This window comes from Rana temporaria, chromosome 1 (assembly GCF_905171775.1).
Source record: "Rana temporaria chromosome 1, aRanTem1.1, whole genome shotgun sequence".
Taxonomy (NCBI): Eukaryota; Metazoa; Chordata; class Amphibia; order Anura; family Ranidae; genus Rana; species Rana temporaria.
In genome coordinates this window covers 546,661,240-546,683,814 of record NC_053489.1, presented here as the reverse complement: position 1 = coordinate 546,683,814, position 22,575 = coordinate 546,661,240, and the positions used below count along the sequence as shown (strand labels likewise).

The following is a 22,575-nucleotide window of genomic DNA, read 5'->3' as shown; positions in this document are numbered from 1 at the left end:
CGGAGAGCGAGCAGGAGAAGAACCGGGGAGCGCCGAGGCGACAGCGGAGAGCGGAGAAGATGGAAGAAGACCCCCCGGAGAGTGGAGAAGACCCCCGGAGAGCGGAGAAGACCCCCAGAGAGCGGAGAAGACCCCCAGAGCTGACTAATAAATTATTTTAAAATCCTGTGTTGAGTTTATTTTATTGACATTTTTCTTCCAGGTGAATGGGTAGGGGTACGATGTACCCCATATTCATCCACCTAGGGTGGGGGGCCGGTATCTGGGAGCCCCCTTATTAAAGGGGGCTCCCAGATTCCGATAAGCCCCCCGCCTGCAGACCCCAACAACCAACGGCCAGGGTTGTCGGGAAGAGGTCCTGTCCTTATCAACATGGGGACAGGGTGCTTTGGGGTGGGGGGGCCGCAGGGCGTGGAGTTCCCCTCATGATTCATACCAAACGCCGTGGCTAGAATTGGCGGGAATCCAAGTCCGATCCCCGTGGCTTCTATGACGCGCTCGCTGGAATGTGCTTTTCCTATTCCAACAAGTGCAAGATGTCGGCACCATGTCGCCGAGAATCAGCGCGATGCTGTCGTGCTGGAAACACATTCTCGGTGACAGGTACTGTATCTTTCACATATATAAAAAAAATTGGGCTAATTGCGGGCTCGAAAGGCACAACAGGGATGTGCGTGTGTAAACACACACATCCTTGTTCTGTTCAATGAGGAAAGACTGATCGTGAGTTTCTAATAGCTAGGAACCACGATTTGTCATTTCCTCTAGGTCAGTCCCCTCCCCTACAGTTAGAAACACATTAGGGAACACAGTTAACCCCCTTGATCGCCCCCTAGCGTTAACCCCTTCCCCGACAGTAAATCTTTACAGTAATCAGTAATTTTTTATAGCACCAATCGCTGTATAAATGCCAATGGTCCCAAAAATGTGTCAAAAATGTTTGATGTGTCCGCCATAATGTCGCAGTCCTGATAAAAACCACAGATCGCCGCCATTACTAGTAAAAAATATAATAATATTAAAAATGCTATAAATCTATCCCCTATTTTGTAGACACTATAACTTTTGTGAAAAAATCAATATACACTTATTGCAATTTTTATTACAAAAAATATGTAGAAAAATACATATCGGCCTAAATTGAGAAAAAAAAATATTCTAAGTTGGGATATTTATTATAGCAAAAAGTACAAATACCTAATTTTATGTGGTTAACGGCTTTCCGACCAGCCGCCGCAGGTCGGCTCTGCTGGGCGAGATCACGTAGCTATACGTCATCTTTCCCAGCAGCCAATAGGGGCGTCCCTGATCCTGGCGCGCGTGCCCGCTGGGCGCGATAGCCGCCGGGCACCCGCGATCGCTCGTTACAGAGCGAGAACCGAGAGCTGTGTGTATAAAAACACACAGCTCCCGGTCCTGTCAGGGGAGAAATGCCTGATCTTCTGTTCATACAATGTATGAACAGCGATCAGTCATTTCCCCCAGTCAGTCCCTCCCCCCCTTCAGTTAGAACACACCCAGGAAACATACTTAACCCCTTCCTCGCCCCCTAGTGTTTACCCCTTCTCTGCCAGTGGCATTTTTATAGTAATCAATGCATTTTTATAGCACTGATCGCTTTAAAAAATGCCAATGGTCCCAAAAATGTATCAAAAGTGTCCGAAGTGTTCGCCATAATATCGCAGTACAGAAAAAAAATCGCTGATCGCCGCCATTACTAGTAAAAAAAAATAATAATAAAAATTCCATAAAACCATTTGCTATTTTGTAAACACTATGGCCCGGATTCAGAAAGGAGTTACGTTGGCGTATCTCCAGATACGCCGTCGTAACTCCGAATGCGGGCCGTCGCATCTCGGCGTCTGATTCATAGAATCAGATACGCCTCAATGTTGCCTAGATACGAGCGGCGTAAGTCTCCTACGCCGTCGTATCTTAGGGTGCAATATTTACGCTGACCGCTAGGGGCGCTTCCCAAGACTTCCGCGTCGATTATATGCAAATTAGGTAGATACGCCGATTCAGAAACGTACGTCCGCCTGGCGCATTTTTTTACGTCGTTTACGTCAGGCTTTTTCTGGCGTAAAGTTACCCCTGCTATATGAGGCGTAGCCAATGTTAAGTATTGACGTCGGGCCAGCGTTGAATTTTGCGTCATTTACGTTAGTCGTTCGCGAATATGGCTTTGCGTAAGTTACGCTTTGCGGCGTAATTTGGAGCATGCGCACTGGGATACGTCCACGGACGGCACATGCGCCATTCGTTAAAAACGTAATTTACGTGGGGTCACACTGAATTAACATAAAACACGCCCACATCTTCCAATTTTGAATTAGGCAGGCTTACGCCAGCCCTCATACGCTACGCCGCCGTAACTTAGGGCGCAGGTTCTTTCTGAATCCAGAACCTGCCCGCACAAAGTAACGCCGGGCTATCTGAATCCGGGCCTATAACTTTTGCACAAACCAATCAATAAACGCTTATTGAGATTTTTTTACGAAAAAGTTGTAGAAGAATACATATCGGCGTAAACTGAGGAAAATATTATTTTTTTATATATTTTTGGGGATATTTATTACAGCAAAAAGTTAAAAATATAAATTTTTTCAAAATTGTCACTATATTTTTGTTTATAGCGCAAAAAATAAAAACCGCAGAGGTGATCAAGTACCACCAAAAGAAAGCTCTATTTGTGGGAAAAAAAGGACGCCAATTTTGTTTGGGAGCCACGTCGCACGACTGCGCAATTGTCAGTTAAAGCAACGCAGTGCCGAATCGCAAAAGTGGCCAGGTCATTGACCAGCAATATTGTCTGGGGCTGAAGTGGTTAAAGAATATATTTAAAAACAACTTTTTATGTCAGGGGTTCAGCTTTAGCCACTGCTACCAAAATATCATGTATGATTTTTATGTTATCAACATTTTAAGCAAAAACAAATGTATTCTAATATATTATATCTCTTCAAGATTATTAAGGTGGCTTGTCTGCCTATCCAACACCTTTTTAATGTATGTATTAATTTCCTAGTTCCATCATGAAGGTGTTACATCTACATTTTCATTCCGCAGAACACTCACAAAGACTGCATCTTCCTTGGTAATATCTGCAAGACTTAAACTATGGCTACTCTGTACTTAAAAGGTTTTTCACACCCTGCTATGACAATTTTAGCAGTTCAGCTCTCACATGCACTTCATATAAAATGAATCAGCAGGAGGTTTGATCAATAGAAATAAATCATAGTGTAAGAAAGAAAATATAGCAGACTGCCATGTGCTTCGGCTTCTGAGAGAAGGAAACTGACATGCTGACTATAGAGACTGCAGTGCAAATTGCTGTCTGATGTAGATAATTGCTTTCAATTTGCAATTAGCAAATGTATAGCTGTAAACATGCCGCAACGCCTCCTTTGGTACTTTGCGGTAGATTTCCTTGATGAGTGTCTGGAGAATAAAGTTCAGTAAAAAAAATGAGTGGACTTGCATGAGGTGATATTTTCTGTATGCTCAGGAGTGAAAGACTTCTTTCACTAAAGACTCTTTGTAGCACCTCGCTTTGTAGCTTTGCTGTATATGGCTTCTGGTCATCAGGCCAAGAAGAAACACTGTAACTGTGGTTTGAAAATAACTATTACTGAGGGCTTTTCATGGGAAATTATTGAAAAGATTTCTAGTAGTACTAAATTTTTGCAGCTATGGATCGCATGGCATATTGTAGGCTACAATTTAAAGTGGCAGCAAAATTTGACATACCCTTAATATCTGGGGAGGTTTTCATAACACATTTCATGAATCTTGGCAATTGAAGCAATTGAGTAAAAGCATATCACGAGGCTTGACCCACATTTAACTCCAAACCTCCCTCTACAGCATAGACATATAAAGTTTTCATTTACTTGTTTTGTATCAAACAGCAATTTTTATTAATTCCTGTCATCACCAAGCTTGTGATATTGGGAAGCTCTTGAGAAGTGAGATCAGAAGGGTGCCCTAGACCAGTTCCTCTTGTAGGCATGCCTCTCAAAACTGTAAACAGTTAAAGAGTATCTAAATTCAAAGACACATATTTAAAGGGTAACTGCACTTTCGTCGGTAAAAAAATAGCAAATAAAGCAAAAATAATAAAGCGCATATAATTGCGACACTAATCATATTGTAATTGAATGGTATTAAAAATTACCTTTCCTTTTCAAACTGCAGCCGCTGTAATTTTCTAATATGGCAATATGGCTACCCGGAGTTGTTCTGTACACAGCGTGTGTACTGACCACCCCTTTAGAAACATAATTTCCTGCTTTTACGATTGGCTCACCATTTTTCCCAGAAGTCTGTCAAAAATACAAGTCAGATTTCAGGCATCCCCTGCAACAGAAATGTCCTTTTTGGAGATATACTTTCAATAGGCGCAGGTCTAAAGGAATGCATGTCCAGATTAGTGCTTTCTAGCTGCACAACTGACAGTTAATTATGAAACCACTCCCATTAGACCTACTCAGAACAGAGGCACAGAGAAACACACATGCATTTCTTCAGAATAACAAAAGGTAGGAATCTGAAACAACGTTTGTTATAATCATTGCAATGTACATTGATCACCCAGAAGGGAAGTTATGCTTTAATATGTTTTATCAGCCCTTACATGTGGAGACTTCATTAGTTTTTCACTTTATTTTAAACTGGTGCTCTTTCAAATAGCACAATTTCTGCTCCTTCACATCTGCGCAAATTTCTCCATTATACCTATGGGGCAGTTATGGTCTTTACTAGAGTTGAGCGAACCCGAACTGTAAAGTTCGGGTTCGGTACGGACTTTGGGTTTTTCCCGAACCCGGACCCAAACCCGAATAATTGCTGAAAGTTTGGGTTCGGAGTTCGGGAAAAAAAAATGCACGGAGGTCCCCCCAAATTCAATAACCAGACCCTTTAGGTCTGGTATGGATATTAAGGGGAACCCTGCTGTCAATTAAAAAAAATTACGTAGGGTTCCCCCCAAATATCCATAACCAGACCTTTCAGGTCTGGTGTGGATTTTAAGCTGAACTCCACCCCAAATAAAAAAAAATGGTGTGGAGTTCCCCCTAAAATCCACACCAGACCCCTTATCCGAGCACGTTGACCTGGCCGGCCGCAGAAAAGAGGGGGGGACAGAGTGTGGCCCCCCCTCCTGAACCGCACCAGGCCACATGCCCTGAAAATTGGGAGGGTTCCCCATTGACTTCAATGGGGTTCGGGTTTGGGTTCCCGAACCCAAACTTTTTTTTTAAAGTTCGTATTCGGTTCCGAACCCGAACATCGAGGTGTCCGCTCAACACTAGTCTTTACACAAGCTGGACTTCAAACATGATCACCTTTGTTAATTGTCATTACAATATGGATTGAGGGGACTAGTAGTTTAACAAGAAAGATTGCTATTGTCCTTTCTTTTAGACTCACAATTGATAATTGACAATAACACTGCAATAACAAGTGAGAATAACACTGCATTTCAGGCAATGTCAGAAGGTATTTTCTGCACTTGCTGAAAAATGCTGTTAGCATATGAAATTAATATAGCCACCATATCTCAGGACTGGTAAGCTGCAATATATTGCATTTTTTGGTTAGGGGCTTAAACACACTTTAACATTTATTCTCCACTGATTGTGTGTTAAGCTCTAAGGCAGCTTCTCAGATGAGTTAAAAAAAGGAGGGACTGTTGGAGATGAGGAGGCAGGGCTGACACAACTTGGAATGTAAAAAGCTTGATGCATTTCTGGGAGTTTCCAACAGACATTTTTTAGTACATTCACAGATTTTAAATGAAACTTGCGCATATAAGCATGAATTGCAAAGATGTACTGAATATGTTTTGCCTATGCATAAACTGCAAGGTGAGTTTAAAGGGGTTGTAAAGGAAAAAATGTTTTTCCCTAAATTGCTTCCTTTACCTTAGTACAGTCCTCCTTCACTTACCTCATCCTTCGATTTTGCTTTTAAATGTCCTTATTTCTTCTGAGAAATCCTCACTTCCTGTTCTTCTGTCTGTAACTCCACACAGTAATGCAAGGCTTTCTCCCTGGTGTGGAGTGTCGTACTCACCCCCTCCCTTGGACTACAGGAGAGTCAGGACACTCTCTATGTTGCAGATAGAGAAAGGAGCTGTGTGTTAGTGGGCGTCCTTACTCTCCTGTAGTCCAAGGGAGGGGGCGAGCACGACACTCCACACCAGGGAGAAAGCCTTGCATTACTGTGTGGAGTTACAGACAGAAGAACAGTGAGATTTTTTCAGAAGAAATAAGGACATTTAAAAGCAAAATCGAAAGGATGAGGTAGGTGAAAGAGGACTGTACTAAGGTAAAGGAAGCTATTTATGAAAAAAAATCCTTTACAACCCCTTTAAAGTTGGGAGTAACCCATGTTTTTTATAAATGTTGGCACATGTCCTTGATGGTCATTAGAACTAAGAAAGTGTAGCGCTACCCCCGGAGGAGCCGCTGATTAGATTTGGGTTTGGCGTATTTAAGTTACCTCTATGATGTGTCTAGGGGGGATGGTGGTGATGAGAGCAGTAATAGAATGTCCAGACCGTTGGTTGACGTTTTCAATGCTTTATTTTCTGGTCAAACACGACCAACATGTCAACTTGAGGTAGACAGGACAGGTTGGTGAAATAAGAACAACTTTGCAGAATCAGGCTATGGATAGAGAAAGCAGTCCTGCCTTCAACAGTTGTGTTCGCCTTGTCGCCACTCCAGCCGAAGTGGGTAAAGTGCCCCTGGACAGCCCTCTCTCAAAGGCCTGGCAGTCAGAGCACCAGAGAACCTCTGGGAAGGAATAAGTCTCTGCCACCGACTTGGCTCTAACTAAATTGGGATGTTAAGATGAGATCTCTGCCACAGGCCTAGTGCTTGAAAGTTTGGATGGTAGAGCGAATTCTCCCAGTACTGTATGTCTTTTTGGGGTCACCGACTGACAGTCTGAATGCAACCTGTCAGTGTCCGGTCACCCAGTTCCCCGATGGTTCGTTCAAGCCCTATTGGATCACCTGCCTCCGGGTTCTCTTTAGACCGATCCCCCACCGAACAGCACCCAGCTTGGGATCTTCTCAATAGAAATGAGGACCCAGTAAGTCACTGGGGTCCCCTGGCAGCATCAGTCGCTCCGGGCTATGAGAGCCCAGAGTCAGGAACTCTGTGTAGCATGTGACCCTGGCCTGGTAGGCCATAGTGGTGGGGCCCATGATGTACGCACACCCTAAAGGTGGGTGCCGCACCTGGAACCCACGAAGAACCCCGAACAACGGCCTCCGCCACAGAAATACCCCCCCCCAGCATGCCCCGCAAGGGAAAACTCCTCCAATTGGCTGCTGGGAAGAAGCGGCTCCGCCTGGACCCCTCTGGCGCCACCTGACGTCCAGAGATTGAATTGCATCTCTGGAGTACAGACTGACCCATAGGACAATCCAGAATTGGCGACAGCCAAATTTAACAAATCAATGAATGACATAACTCTCTCATTCTCCCACTAATTTTAACCATAGCACCTGCACTGAAAAGTACACAGGCGCTACAAAAGCAATTGTCAAGGCAAAATAAAATAAAAAAAAACATGTGCATACATATCTGCAATAAATACACATTTCCTCATCTTGTATCTATCTAAAGACCCTGCAAGTACAGAAAAATGTTGTTGTGCCAGAAATGCACTTAGATCTTGTGCTGTTATGCACTGACATAAAAACAGAATTTTGGAGTAATGAGTGATAGCAGCCCCACTGAATGTCTTTTGATAAACTATCCTAATTTCCATTCTCATAGCTATACAACATAATGGCAAATCATTCATTTGTTCAAGATAAGAACTAGGAGGGCTGAATAGCCTATTTGAGATAACACAGGAATTGTGCAGAGGACACAGGCATCTCTGAATTTCGTCTGGTGCATGTGCATTCTCTATATTAGTAGAACAAGTCATGTTCCTTAGGCAAACTATTAAGCTCTGATGCATAAGGTGGATTTCTTTATCAGTCTGTTTGTTAAAGCCAAATTCTAACATACAAGTGACATCTCTCTGATTGCTAGGGAAATAAAATAACCCTATTTTCACATATCTTAAATTAGTTTTAAACCCTTAAGTATACCTAGTGAAGTGAGTAGCCAAATACCACACAAGGATGAAACAAAACCCCCTATATAAGCTGCACCTGTTTATCTGCCGCCCTCCCTTATCTAGAGCTGTTCAAAGTTCAAAATATATACAGTTTCTCTGAGCTTTCATAAAGCAGAGGAAGGGGGCTGAAATTAAACTCCGAAGAGCTCATCGAGAAGCTCAATGGAGGGAAGGGATGCACATCCCTTCATACAGCATATAAAACTAGAGTTGAGGCTGTCAATCACAGGTGGTGTGCTGGAGCTGTGCCACCTGACACCTTTTTTCCTCTTGGTGTCAGGAAAACTTGTCAGAAGTGACTAATGCGGATAGCAGAAGAACAAGGCAGCGGAATTACATGATACATAGTGACCTGCATTGAAACAAGTACACACTATAGAGGGATATGCTTTGTTCATATTTCATGTCAGAGGTTTACAACTACTTCAAGCCAACAGTCTCACTCTGTCTTGAAAGGCACAGATGGCAGGTTCCTGTTACATTCACAAGCTCTTGCCTTGAGACTTTTTGAGCTTTATAGGTCTCATACACTGAAAGTGGACGCTATACAGGGATAGTCATATTGGGCTTCCCCTTCCCAAGTGTATGTTACTAGTGCCTACCTCTCTAAAGTTCCTTAGTTTGGCTGATGAGGATATGGTGACCACCCATATCCTAAACAATTTATAAGGATATTTTGAGCTATATAGTTCTTAAGGCATGTGAAGCCATTGATTGGTGGATGATTCCACCAGGCCTGCCTGCGTATATTGTCTCTTATATTGTGTACCACTGCAAGCTCCTGAAGAAGCGCTTAAGGGCGCACAACATGTAAAGTTTTTTTTCACCACACCTCTGCCACCAACCAGCTTTCCCACAACAAACAGCACTTCATTTGAATCAGTTTGATCGATTTTTCTTACTGTGGTAATAGTCATTTGTTTCAGGTTTTGTTTTTAACATGTCATGCCAATAATGTTATTTTTAATCATTTTGCTAATAACACACTTCCTGTTTTAGGATAGCTATGCTCACTCTTTCACTGTGTCTTTAAAGGAGCCATCACTGTGTGGCAAAAATCTTAACCAGTGGAGAGGGTAGTGTTAGGCCACGTACACACAATCGGATTTTCCATCAGAAAAAACCTTGAACGGAATTCTGCTCAAGCTTGGCTTGCATATACACGGTCACACAAAAATTCTCTGAACTATCGACTGTCAAGAACGGGATGACGTACAACACTACGACGAGCCGGGAAAATTAAGTTCGATGCTTCCGAGCATGCATCGAATTGTTTCCGAGCATGCGTCGAAATTTTGCGTGTCAGAATTGCTACAGATGATCTGATTTTCCAATACGACCTTTTTCTGTCTGAAAATTTGAGAACCAGCTCTCAATCTTTTGTTGGCAGAAATTCTGACAGCAAAATTCCGAAGGAGCAGACACACGGTCGGAATTTCCGTTCAAAATCTCACATCGGACTTTTGCTGTCAGAATTTCCGATCTTGTGTGCAGGGCATTAGATGGACTAAAACATTTTGATGGACTTTACATAAGTGACTAATAAATGAAAGCCAAATTCCAGCTACCACTTTTAAGATGTTACAGCAACAGTTTGCTTGTTCTTTTTGGGATAAAGTTTTTACTATATGAAGAAGAGGTAACAATTGAAAGCACCACTTTTATGTGAAATAGTGTGTCTAAACCATTTAACTGACATTTTGCTGGAAAGCTTGAACTGTTAAAGGAAGCTGAAAACTAACAGATCTTCCAGCAGGAATGCAGATATGTTGCAGGGGGTATTAAGTAAAACAAAGACTTCTTTGCTAATGTTAGTGATAGACTGCATCATACTGTATATGTATTGTTAATTTTGTAGTTCCATTTTATGTGACCTTTAAACTTATCCTTTGAAGGCAAAGTAAAACGGTCACATTCAGGCCCCATACACACCATAGAATCCATCCGCAGATAAATCCCAGCAAATGGGTTTCAGCGGATAGATCCTATGGTGTGTACACGCCAGCGGATCTTTTTCTGCGGATAAATCTCCCCTGGGATGGATTTCCAGCAGATGGATATTTGCTGACATGCACAACATATCCATCTGCTGAAGTCCATCCCAACGGATGGATCCCCTGGTCTGTACAGACTCACCGAATCCATCCGTCCGAAGGGATCCCCCGCATGCGTCGCAATGATTCAACGCATGCGTGGAATTCCTTATATGACAGCATCGCGCCCGTCGCCGCGTCATAATCGCGGCGACGGCGCGACACGTCATCGCCAGAGGATTTCGGCGCGGATTTCAATGCGATGGTGAGTACACTCCATCGCATAGAAATCCGCCGAAATCCCCGAGAGGATTTATCCGCGGAAACGGTCCGCTGGACCGTATCCGCGGATAAATACTCTCGTGTGTATGAGGCCTAAGTGTATTCATTATACACATAATGAAACTGTGCAGTGATGTATAAGAGAGGGAATCAAGTTTCCATATACATTCAATATTTCCAGAGAAACAGATATATTTTTAAAAAAAATATTGGGTTTCTTTGATTATAATGTCTTGCTTGTTTTTAATTTTATTGTGATCAGTTTCACAATATTTCTGAAACAAAAGCAGAATCTCACATAAAAAATAAAATAGTAATTTTAATTTCTGGACTTCTATCTTCACTTGCAACCTTTTACAGCATTATGGAATTTGGTTATAACATTAATACCATATGACTCTAGTGATGTAACAGTAGGTTTAGCTTTAACAGATTACACACCCTGTGTCGGTTGTCATTTGGAGGTGTTACGCCAATGTTTTTATACCAATCATCAAGCTGGGTTGTAAATACTATTTTTGTACTCTACAATAACAGTCAAAATAGCATTGGCCTCCCCCTTTATTATAGGGGAGTTTTATTATATAACATATACAAATTGGATGTGTTCTCTGAAATATTCTATGGAACAATTATTTTAAGAAATGTATACTTTATGTTGATACTTGTAAGGTATAAGAATAAACTTGTTATTTTTAACCCTCTGATGTTTGTATTAACAACTTGATGTGATTAAATCGATAATGCATAACCTAACTATATGCCATTCCTCATTTAATCACTTGTCGACCAGACGCTGTCATTATACTGCAGTAGGTTGGCTCATTCCCGCAAATCGCCGTAGGTGTACATCAGCACCTTTAAGATCTATAGCAGGCGCACGTGCTCCGCTGGGGGTGCCAGAATGGGGATCTGTCAATGTAAACAAACAGATCCCCATTCTGTCAGGGGAGTGGAGAGAGAGATCTGCTGTTCCTAGTGATCAGGAACAGCAATTTCTCTCTCCTCCTCCAGTCAGTCCCCTCCCCCCTACAGTTAGAAATACCTCCCGGGGAACACAATTATCCTCTTGATCATCACTTGTTTTAACCACTTCCCTGACAGTGTCATTTATATAGTAATTAGTGTATTTTTTAGCACTAATCACTGTATAAATGTCACTGGTGCCAAGATAGGGTCAAAAGTGTCCGATCTGTCTGGCACAATGTCGCAGTCCCGCAAAAAATCGTTGATCACAGCCATTATTAGTAAAAACAAAATTATAAATAAAATGCTATAAATAAATCCCAAAAATATATTTACCAAAAATATGTAGAAGAATACATATTGGCCTAAACAAATGAAGAAATGTGTTTTTTTTGTGGGATATTTATTATAGCAAAAAGTAAAAAATATTGTGTTTTCTCAAAATTGACGGTGATCAAAAACCACCAAAAGAAAGCTCTATTTGTAGGAAACAAAATAAGTCAATTATTTTTGGGTACAGCGTTGCATATCTCAAAAACATTGAATGGTCATTAAGGGGAGACAGGCACTATTTTTTAATTCCCACCCCCACTCCTTTTCTGAAGTCATGTGGTTACTTTTCTGGATTTTGACTGGATGTTAGTGATCATAGCAAAATTTAGTGTAAGGATTACATAGGAAAAAATGCATGTTGACAAAGGGAAGTGTAGAGGAGGGCGGGGAGTCTACTGACATCACAACTCCACCCACCGAGCTCCAGACAACAGACCCACCCACAGAATCTCTAGTTTTTCAGTTCTCATAACAGACAGAGGGGAAACATTTGACAGGTAAGGATACATGAGGAGGCATGTATATCCTTATAGATCAGCACTATGGCAGTAGTTTAGAAAGTATGAGAGTGGGTTTACATCCACTTTAAGTCATTAAAGTCCCACAGGCAAAATAATTGTTTGTATTGTACAGGTCATAGAGAAAACACATTTTTCCAGCAACGTTTTAAGCTAAGTTGAGACTCCAGGTCATAGAGAAAACATACATTTCCAACAGAGTTGTGTTAAGTATTGTTATTTGCAATAGGCAAATAAAGGGAAGACCTCTTTTCAAAAATCCCAAACATTTCCTAACTGTCTTAGTATCACTTAATCTGTGTTAATGCATAACTCCACTTTTGTTAAGAAAAAAAAACATTCTCCTTTGGGTGATCTGTGTACATTACAAGGATTTTAACTAAATTTGTTGCAGATTTCTACCTTTTGTTATTCTGAAGAAATCCCTGAGTTTTTGTCTGTATCCATGTGGAAAAGTGAGTCTAAAGGGAGTGGTTTCATAATTATCATTCGGTTGCTGCACCTGCGGGGCTCTAATGAGGAAAACTGCTGGGCCTGCATCCCTTTGGACATAATTTCCAATTGGAAGTATCTCACAAAAAAAAAAAAATTTGTTCCAAGAGATGCCTGAAATCTGACTTGTATCTTAGGGCAAACTTCTGAGAAAATCAGTGAGCCAATCACACAAGCAGAAAGTTACAGATATGGGGGGCGTTCTTTACATACATGTACAGAACAACTCCAGGTAGCCATATTGCATTGCATTTTCAGAAAATTACAGAGCTGCAGATTGAAAAGGAAAGGTAATTTTTAATAACAATTAATTACAATATGACTTGTGTCGCAATTGTACACGCTATATTATTTTTTCTTTATTTGATATTTTTTCCCCACGAAAGTAAAGCGATCCTTGAAAAATTAAGAAAATTAGGTGACACACAATTAATCTCCCAGATATCAAATATTTCTTATATATACTTCACACGCTTTTCTGAATTTTTTTATTTTATTTATGAATTGCAAAAAGTATAGTGGTTTGAATAATAGTCAATCAATGCAATAAATTATATTGAAGATAACTGTTTTTCTCAAGGCTTTTCATAGGACCAGAGATTAGCAGTATGCACATTTAGGAATCTACAGCTTAACATTATCTATACAATGGCAAGGCCAGTTAAGTGTGGTTAAGTGCAATGGAAAATTAGGACAGCATAGGCACTAGAACAAGCTTTACAAATAGACCCTTTCATTCAGTTACACTTACCCATTTTTTAAGACTGTTATATGTTCTATTACAATAGGTTTGTAGCGGTACATGTTTCCATGCTCACATTAATATACTCCCAAAAATCTATAAAAAATAGAGCAAGGATGTCTTTTCTCTCATTGACCACATTCCTTTAATGCATTAGCAAATTGACTTTCAACCTTCAAAAAAACTAGATATTACATCTTTCAACCTGCCTTTTTCACCCATTGGTGATTACTGTCACAATTCATAGTAAAATAGTTGTATAGTTAGGTATAGTAGGCTGAAGAGCTTACATACATCCTTTAAATTCACAAGACTTAACAATTTTGTTTTGGTAGAAGGCAAATCAAATTAATTTTAAATTTTTAGACATGTTTAGGCACTATATGGACCTTTGATCTTCCAAAACACTCTAGTTATTTATGAAAATGTGTGTATGCCTAAAAGCATCTAAGTATTCAGTCACTTAATTAAATCTTTGAACTTATAGTGAGAGAAATTGCTGCCATTGCTGAACACCTTTTATAAATGTCAGTTGCCTGGCTATCACTGACTTTAAGGGCTTGTTAAATCCTATTGCAGGATGGCCCCTGATGTGTTTTAGTGGTGGGTTATTACAACTCAAGGCACAGTTCACATTTTTTTTATTTTTCAACCTGATTAAAATGTTAAAGTGACAGTTTGTTCAGTTTCATGCACCACAGCTGAGCTGCAGTGTCAAAACGGACATGTCTTCAGGTGAGCTCCAATACATTGTGAAGAAATGCAGCATTTTTTCATTTTTTCACACATTGCATAGCATTGCAGTGTGAAATTGTTGCCATTGTTGAACTCCTTCTCAAAATGTTAGTTGCCTGGCTATCGCTGACTTTAAGTGCTTGTTCAATCCTACTATAGACTGATCTCTAATGTGTTTTAATGGTGGATTGTTACAACTCAAGGCGCAGTATACCTTTTTTAAGACAGTAAAGAGGAGCAATGGACACTCAAACAGCTGCCCGGATCCCGGCAGCACATCCAAGGCTGCTGACAACCATGCACGATGTGTGAATCCTAGTGCACGTGCACCTGGTCCAGCCAGCGATGCGCTTCATAGATACACTGGCTCACAGGACAGAGGAAGGGAGCTAAAGTGACACGGTTGCCATGACAATGCATTTCGGAGGCATGGTCTTCTTTATCAAGATCTGCACACTGTGTGTGGTTGTCAGTAGCCCTTGGATGTGCTGCCAGGATAGGGTCAGCTGTCTGAGTGTCCATGGCTTCACTCCTCTGTCTGGATCTTGCAGTGGTGGTTCATGAGGGATACTACAGCAGAATATCTACTGTATATGTTGAATCCCTATTCCAACAACACGTGAGTCTGACCATTGAGGTGTTTTTATTGTTTCTTTATTAAAGCCAAGCTCTTTATTAAAGCACTTTGTGCTCTTTTTTCTTGTATTTTTTACAGACAATATAATGCCTGCATTTTTGGTAAAATATTAAATATGAGGTTTCTTTGCGTAAATAGATGCTAAACATGTCAAGTAAGGATGGGCCGAACACCCCGCGATTCGGTTCGCACCAGAACTTGCCGAACCGGCAAAACATTTTTTCAAACACGCGAACACTGTTAAAGTCTATAGGACACGAACATGAAAAATCAAAAGTGCTAATTTTAAAGGTTTATATGCATGGTATTGTCATAAAAAGTGTTTGAGGACCCGGTCCTGCCCCAGGGGACATGTATCAATGCAAAAAAGTGATGTACACGGGTGACTCCGCCCCATCTGATGCCACTGGATAAACCGCAAAAAAAAACGTGGAGTCAGAGGGGGGCAGGGTCACCCCTGTACGTCATGGGTGGCCTCGCCCTTGGCTATTTAAGAGCTGTCAAGGTGGGTGTAGCATCATTTGATGGGAACGTCCTATGAGGCATCAGTAGTGGATTTTTTTTCCCTCTGTATCATCGGGTCGAGAATGGATTACATCACTGGAGTTTTTTTTTGTTTTAAATAAAGGACTTGTCCTATGCTGTCTAAAGGGGCCTTCCAGATTGCGATAATCCCCCCACCCGCAGACCCCCACAACCACCGGGCAAGGGTTGTTGGGATTAGGCCCTTGTGGGGACCCCAAAGCATCCTCCCCATGTTGAGGGCATGTGGCCTGGTATGGTTAAGGAAGGGCAGCGCTCTCTCATCCCCCCTCTCTTCCTGCGGCCTGCCATGTTGCGTGCTTGGATAGGGGTCTGGTATGGATTTTTGGGGGGACCCCATGCCATTTTTTTCATTTTGGCACAGGGTTCCCCTTAAAATCCATACCAGACCTGAAGGGGCTGGTATGGAATTTGGGGGGACTCCCACGCATTTATTTTTTTACATTTTGGTTTGGGGTTACCCTTTATATTCAAACCAGACCCAAAGGGGAACCCCAAACCAAATGGACTGGGGGGGGAACAATGCATTTTTTCAATAACTTGTATCTGTATTGTGGGACCTGACAATTCGTTATAGCCGCAAGCAGTTTTAAATGACTTGTTTCCTTTAGAAATGTCATTTTGCTGCAGGGACTGTTCTAAACACAGGAAAAAAATGCTACTTTACAGGCATACTATAGACACCCCAGGTACAAAATTTTAAATAATATTTTACTTCACTTCCTTTGTTTTACTTTAAGCATTATTAAAATCACTGCTTCTGAAAAATAACTTTTTTTGCTTTGATACATGTCCCCTGGGACAGGACCCAGGTCCCCAAACTTTTTTTATGACAATACCATGCATATAAGCCTTTAAAATTAGCACTTTCGATTTTTCATGCTAGTGTCCCATAGACTTTCCGCGGCTTTTGAATTTTCCCCGAACTCAGCACATTGTTCGGTGTTCGCTAGAACACCCGAACAACCAAAGTTCGACCCCAATTTATTCATGATGTTGCAAAACACAACGGTACCCAACAAATCTCCATAGGTGACACTTTGAAAGCCTTTACAACTCATCAGTTCAGAATTGACCAGGAGCTTTTGTGCTAGAATTAGTCCTCTCGACCGCTGTTTACATACATACACTCTCACACTGGGCATGTGTGTGCATTTGCAGGTGTGTGTGAGGCAATAGGGGTTATGCCAAATTTTATTAATACATTTTATAATAATAATTTTTAATTTATTTATTTATTTGAATTTAGTATCAATCACAAGGGGTTACTAAACCCCCATGTAATAGCCTTGGGCAGATGACATGCACTCTTTATGTTGAAAGTAGGAGTCTAATAGATCCCAATATTTTCCATGCTCTTTACAGCATCTAACCAAGCACAGATCTGCTTGGTTAAATGATTCTCTGGCAGTACCGGACAGAACATGGAGGATCTGTTCTACAGCCATCAGCTTGTAAACTAGGGTTTAGTCTTTGGATGTGTGTAGTATGTCCAAAGGGCTGAACTAGTTAAGCATAGTTAATGTTAGGCTGAAATTCTACTTTAAACAACAATAGTCAAATTGAATGTACAGTCCTATTGTGCATACCTGTTGTGCTTTTGGGACAACGAATGTTTTAAAGACAATGGCCCGGATTCAGAAAGAAGATACGACGGCGTATCTCCTGATACGCCATCGTATCTCTGAGTCCGGCCGTCGTATCTATGCGCCTGATTCATAGAATCAGGTTACACATAGATATCCCTAAGATCCTACAGGTGTAAGTGACTTACACCGTCGGACCTTAGGCTGCAATCTCACGATGGCCGCTAGGTGGCGCTTCCGTTTGTATACGCAAGGAATATGCAAATGAGGAGTTACGCCGATTCAGAAACAAACGACCGCCCGGCGCTTTTTTATGTTGTTTGCGTTCGGCTTTTTCCGGCGTATAGTTACCCCTGCTATATGCGGCGTATCCTATGTTAAGTATGGCCGTCGTTCCCGGGTCGAATTTTGAATTTTTTACGTTGTTTGCGTAAGTCGTTCGCGAATACGGATGGACGTAATTTACGTTCACGTCGAAACCAATGATGTCCTAGCGACGTCATTTAGAGCAATGCGTGAATGTTTTCTGTAAAGCAAAACATTTCTAGGAATTATGTTTCCATGGGTTAAAGTGTAACTAAAGACACTTTTTTTTTGTTTTGGATACATTTTGGCAGGATTATAACCCCTGTCAGATTTTGTTTTTTTGCCATCTGTGAAGCCCTGTACACGCGATCGGTTTGTCTTATGAAAATGGACCGTTTTCATCGGACAAACTGATCGTGTGTGGGCCCCATCGGTTTGTTTTCCAACGGTGAAAAAAAAAAACATGTTTTAAAATTTCCCTATGGATAAAAAAACGATAGAAAAAAACGATCGCCTGTGTGGAAGTCCATCGGTCAAAAATCCACGCATGCTCAGAATCAAGTCAACACATGCTCGGAAGCATTGAACTTAATTTTTATCAGCACGTCGTAGTGTTTTACGTCACCGCGTTGGACACGGTCAGATGTTTGACCGATGTTGTGTAGGCAAGACTGATGAAAGTCAGCTTCATCGGATAACCGACGAAAAAATCCATCGGATTAGATTCCATCAGATATCCGATCATGTGCACAGGGCTTAACCCACTGGGGAGATTTTCCGTACAGTGTTACTAAACCCACAACAGTAAAATTGGTCTGTATATGCAGTAAAGCATGCTTGTTATACTCACTGTAGAACCTATGGGGTTAATCCACTGCATTGTAGAAAAAAGGCTGTTTGATCCTGTCTTCTCTGATCCTCCCCTTCTTCCACAGCCCCCAATCTATCTGCTTATAGAACAGAGCCCTGGGGGAAAGCTGCACATGCTCAGTTTGGTGTGTATTTCTAAAGAGTTATTTTTTCTTTGGTGAGTGCATGTGATCATCACAGGGCCAATCAGCACTGTCCAGACCGAGGGTCAGGGGTACTGCAGCCTCATAGGACAATCAGGGGAGAATGAAAACTCCTCCTACAAGATTTAACCAGTGCTTTACTGGACATTGATAGAAGGCACAAGAATGTTCTAACCGCTTTATATTTACTAAAATATTGAATTCTCATGTTCTGTGTATTGTAGGAGACCAGATACAGTAAATGCAGGGTCCTGGGTTGAGTAACACTTTCACTTCCGGTCCCATAGACAAAACAGGTAGTCAGATGAAATCCCTACAAAAAGAGGGAATCCCAGGGTGGCACCTGGGTCACCAGAACTAGTGTCCCCATTGGAAGATTTCTCCTCTATTACTATTCCAGTGTCAACCCAAAATTTCGATAATAACAGTAAACAGGAAAAAAGAGAAGATGAATCATCATAATGCAGGCACAGACAGCAATAAAAAATGACAGATGTTCTAATTCCCCTTGATGCATTCCAATACTAAAAAAAAATAAAAACAATTAAGAAGTTTTGTGTTTAGTTACACTTTTATCGTTACACAAAATATACATGGAAGCAAAATCTAGGTGGTGAATACAGATGAGTACAATTGATGGCTTGGTGTTCACAGTGAGGTGAACAAATGCACACATACTGTATCTACAAACAAAAGCTAATAAATGAGAATCTCTTTTTGAACAGACCCTGATGGTCTGCACTTTTTATGTTAAATACATATGGTATTCAAGCTGTCTTCCTTCCCAGCAAAGTAGATGCAGTAGTTTCTAGCATCAGTGAATATATACCGGTCATACTGAATAGTGAGGTTGTGTGATCCAGCTCCTTTGACACTGACAGCTCTTCTTCACAATAGGATCTGTACATTTCAGTGTCTTGACTAGTTATCTGAATTCATAAATACTGCCAGTAGAAGGCTTTGTGAACAGCGTTTACTGATGGCTCACTACATTGTGATTGACTGGATCCTTTTTTGTACTCTAGGCAGCTCAGTTTGGAAGCAGCACAGATATAAAAGCAGAAGGCCTAAAATCTTATCTGCCTCTAATAAAGGTTTATGACACAGTGAGAAAGGAAACAATAGCTTTACGTTTTTCTTCACATTTCCTTGAGTAAATAGTTTTCATTCCTAATGACAATTTGAAGGCTGACCTTTCCTGTGCTGCACTGTGATATTTAGGTGATGCCAGCTTGTCATACATCTAGTGGCAACTGTATGACAAAGAATAGCTGCAAACAAAGTAATAGCAATTAAAATAATAATAGTACTCAAGTGCCAGAATAGCCAATTTATTTACTATATAGTACTGTATGTCTCACAGCTAAAGTGGATAGATCCATTTAATAATGCAATATTTTTTTTTTTTTTTTTTTTTTTTACTGCTTTAATTTTTTTGTATGTTCTTCTTTGCTTGCATGGGTTTTCTTGAGCTAAAACCCTGTCACTTCAAGAATCTTGAAATCTGTTCAAAGTTATTAAGAGGGTGAGCCCAAAGGTGTCTACAGTATCCTTTGCTTCATCAAAATGCTGGATGATATCATTATAAAAAGCTTCAGCAATTCCATGCAGTGCACACATGTGGTGATCTCCACCCACTATCATTCACACATATCTCGTTGACAGGTACAGTATTTATAAGTATACAGTATTTATAAATAAGAGATACGTTTTGCGTCTTGTACTCAGATCCGCTCCTCAAAGGCCACCACTAACAGTACATGTTTCTCAGTTCAGTTTTCTTCATTTAAAAAATTCCCTATGTTGGTAATTCACAAAATACTGGGCCAGATCCACAAAGAGCCGCCGTAACTTAAATATTCTGATTTAAGTTACACTGCCGCAAAATTTCTACCTAAGTGCCCGAACCACAAAGCACTTACCTAGAAATTTTCGGCTGTGTAACTTAAATCCGTCCCATTTAAATTAGGCGCACTCCCGCGCCGGACGTACTGCGCATGCTCATGACGTAATTTTCCCGACGTGCATAGCGCGGTTTTACGTTACGCCGAGTTTTGTGAATCGCGCCGGGTAAAAAAAGTTGAGTCGGGAAAAAAAAAAGATACGGCGGGAAAAATAAAAAAAAATAAAAAAAATAACAGCGTCGCGGGTAAGAAGGGTCTACTTTTACAAGGTGTAAACAGTTTACACTTTGTAAAAGCAGCCCTAATTTTACACATGCAACTTAATACTTAGGGAGAAAAAACGAAGCGTAAAAGCTTTGTGGATCTCCGTAAGTGCTAATTTGCATACCCGAAGCGGCATTTCGACTCGAAATGCCCCCAGCGGCGGATGCGGTACTGCATCCTAAGATCCGGCAGTGTAAGTCCCTTACACATGTCGGATAGTCTGCCTATCTTTTGGAAACTGATTCTGTGGATCAGTTCCAAAGATAGAAACAGGGATACGACGGCGTATCAGTAGATACGCCGTCGTATCCCTTTTGAGGATCTGGCCCACTGTCTCTGTTTTGCATTTAAAATAAATAAATTAATCACAATTTTTTTTATTACTTTTCACTATGAATTTTTTATGAATTTTTTTATGAAAATAAAAAAAAATGCTCCTGTTTGTACTGGGACAAGTTTACTGCCTACTATAATGTTTCCCACTCCTTAATTTGCCAATGCCCATACCTCCCAACTTTCTGAGATGGGAATGAGGGACACCTATCAGCAAAAGTATGTAGGCATAGGATACACCCCTTGCCACGCCCCCTTAAAGGAGAATTGTACAAAAAAATAAGATTGGTTAAACCCACAAGTGCTTTCTTTACCACTACTATTTCTTTATATTGGCTTTTGGAATTTACAGATGCAGCACTTTAGAAATCAGATGAAAGGTTTAGCCCTGGGAAACACTTTTTGATAGATAAAAAAAGCATTTTATATACAACTATATAGATCAGACCAAAATGAGCGACAAATGAGGAGAATGAGGGACAGAGGGACATTGCTCCAAATCAGGGACAGTCCCTTGAAATCAGGGACAGTTGGGAGGTACAAATGCCTACCGATATAATCTGCTTGATTTGGAGTGCTTCTCTCCACCCTGCATACCTCTTCTAAAAAAAAGCTTACCATCACATTGCAAGCGCTGGGAGTTTCTATGTGTTTTCGCTTTCTCCTCAACTATAACTTGATATAATTTAGAGGAAGGCCTCAAGGCTGTACTGCAGATAGTGCAGATGCTGCTTACAAAAGAAGAAGCATAATGAGAGCCCATGAAGAGAAACAATGCCATCAAGAGGTATTGAGAAGGAGGCTAAAAGGATAAGTACACTTACAGTGCAAGAAATAAATGGTGCCATTATTATCTAGCATTTTCTTTAACGTTCTCTTTATTTTACTTGGGGTAGCTCTGTCTGGATGCATTTGAATTAGTTGAAAAAACTACACAAGTGATAGATTTTAAGTGTGACCTTATACATATGGTGGAATGCAATGTTCTAATCAGCATTAAATCAAACATTTACAGAAACAAATTATTATCCAAAACAATTGGTTTTGTATTTCCTGACCCCTAAAAGCTATCCATTTTATTATTATTATTATTATTATTATTATTATTATGCTTTTATTTTATTACTATAAATCTGTTTTGCAACTCAATTTGTCTGAAGAAATACAGATGTATATGTTTTTCAATGTTAATATATTTTCTGTGCCATGGAAGGCTTTGTTGGCACAGGAAGAACCATAACAAAAAATGTAATACACAAAGCCATGAGAGTTACTTCCCACCCAACAAGACCAGTGCAGTAACCATTCTTTCTTTATAAATATCTTTGTACTAGTGGTAGAGAAGTCAGTGTTAGCAGACTGAGTTTGAATTTGACTGACAGAAAAAAAAATAGATTCTTTAATTCTGTCAAAAATAGGGAATTGTGTTCAATGGCCATAAGCTCCAAATTAAAAAAAAAAAAAAAACATATGTACACGGGTGCCTGTAATTGATTTTTTTTAAGGAAAATCAAACTTGTATGACTTTCAGAGGTTATGGTTTTCAAAACACACAAAGCATTCAATCGTTCCCTAACATGCTAACATCTGTCATGATTTTTAATTCTACCTCACTTATATGCCCAAATCTGGCCCAGATTTAGCCTGTAACTAATAGAGGGGAAGACAGTAAGCTACTTAGTTATAATATTCTCAAACAAAAGGCTATGATATAATCTTTTATTTTAATGGTCATACTAT

The 22,575-nt window shown here is 40.5% G+C and overlaps 1 protein-coding gene across 1 annotated transcript in view; it reads right to left on the bottom strand.

Annotated features, from left to right (window-relative positions):
• Positions 1-22,575, bottom strand: part of GALNTL6 (polypeptide N-acetylgalactosaminyltransferase like 6) — a 1,588,031-nt gene that overhangs the window by 1,000,818 nt on the left and 564,638 nt on the right. The gene's annotated exons all lie outside the window — the stretch shown is intronic.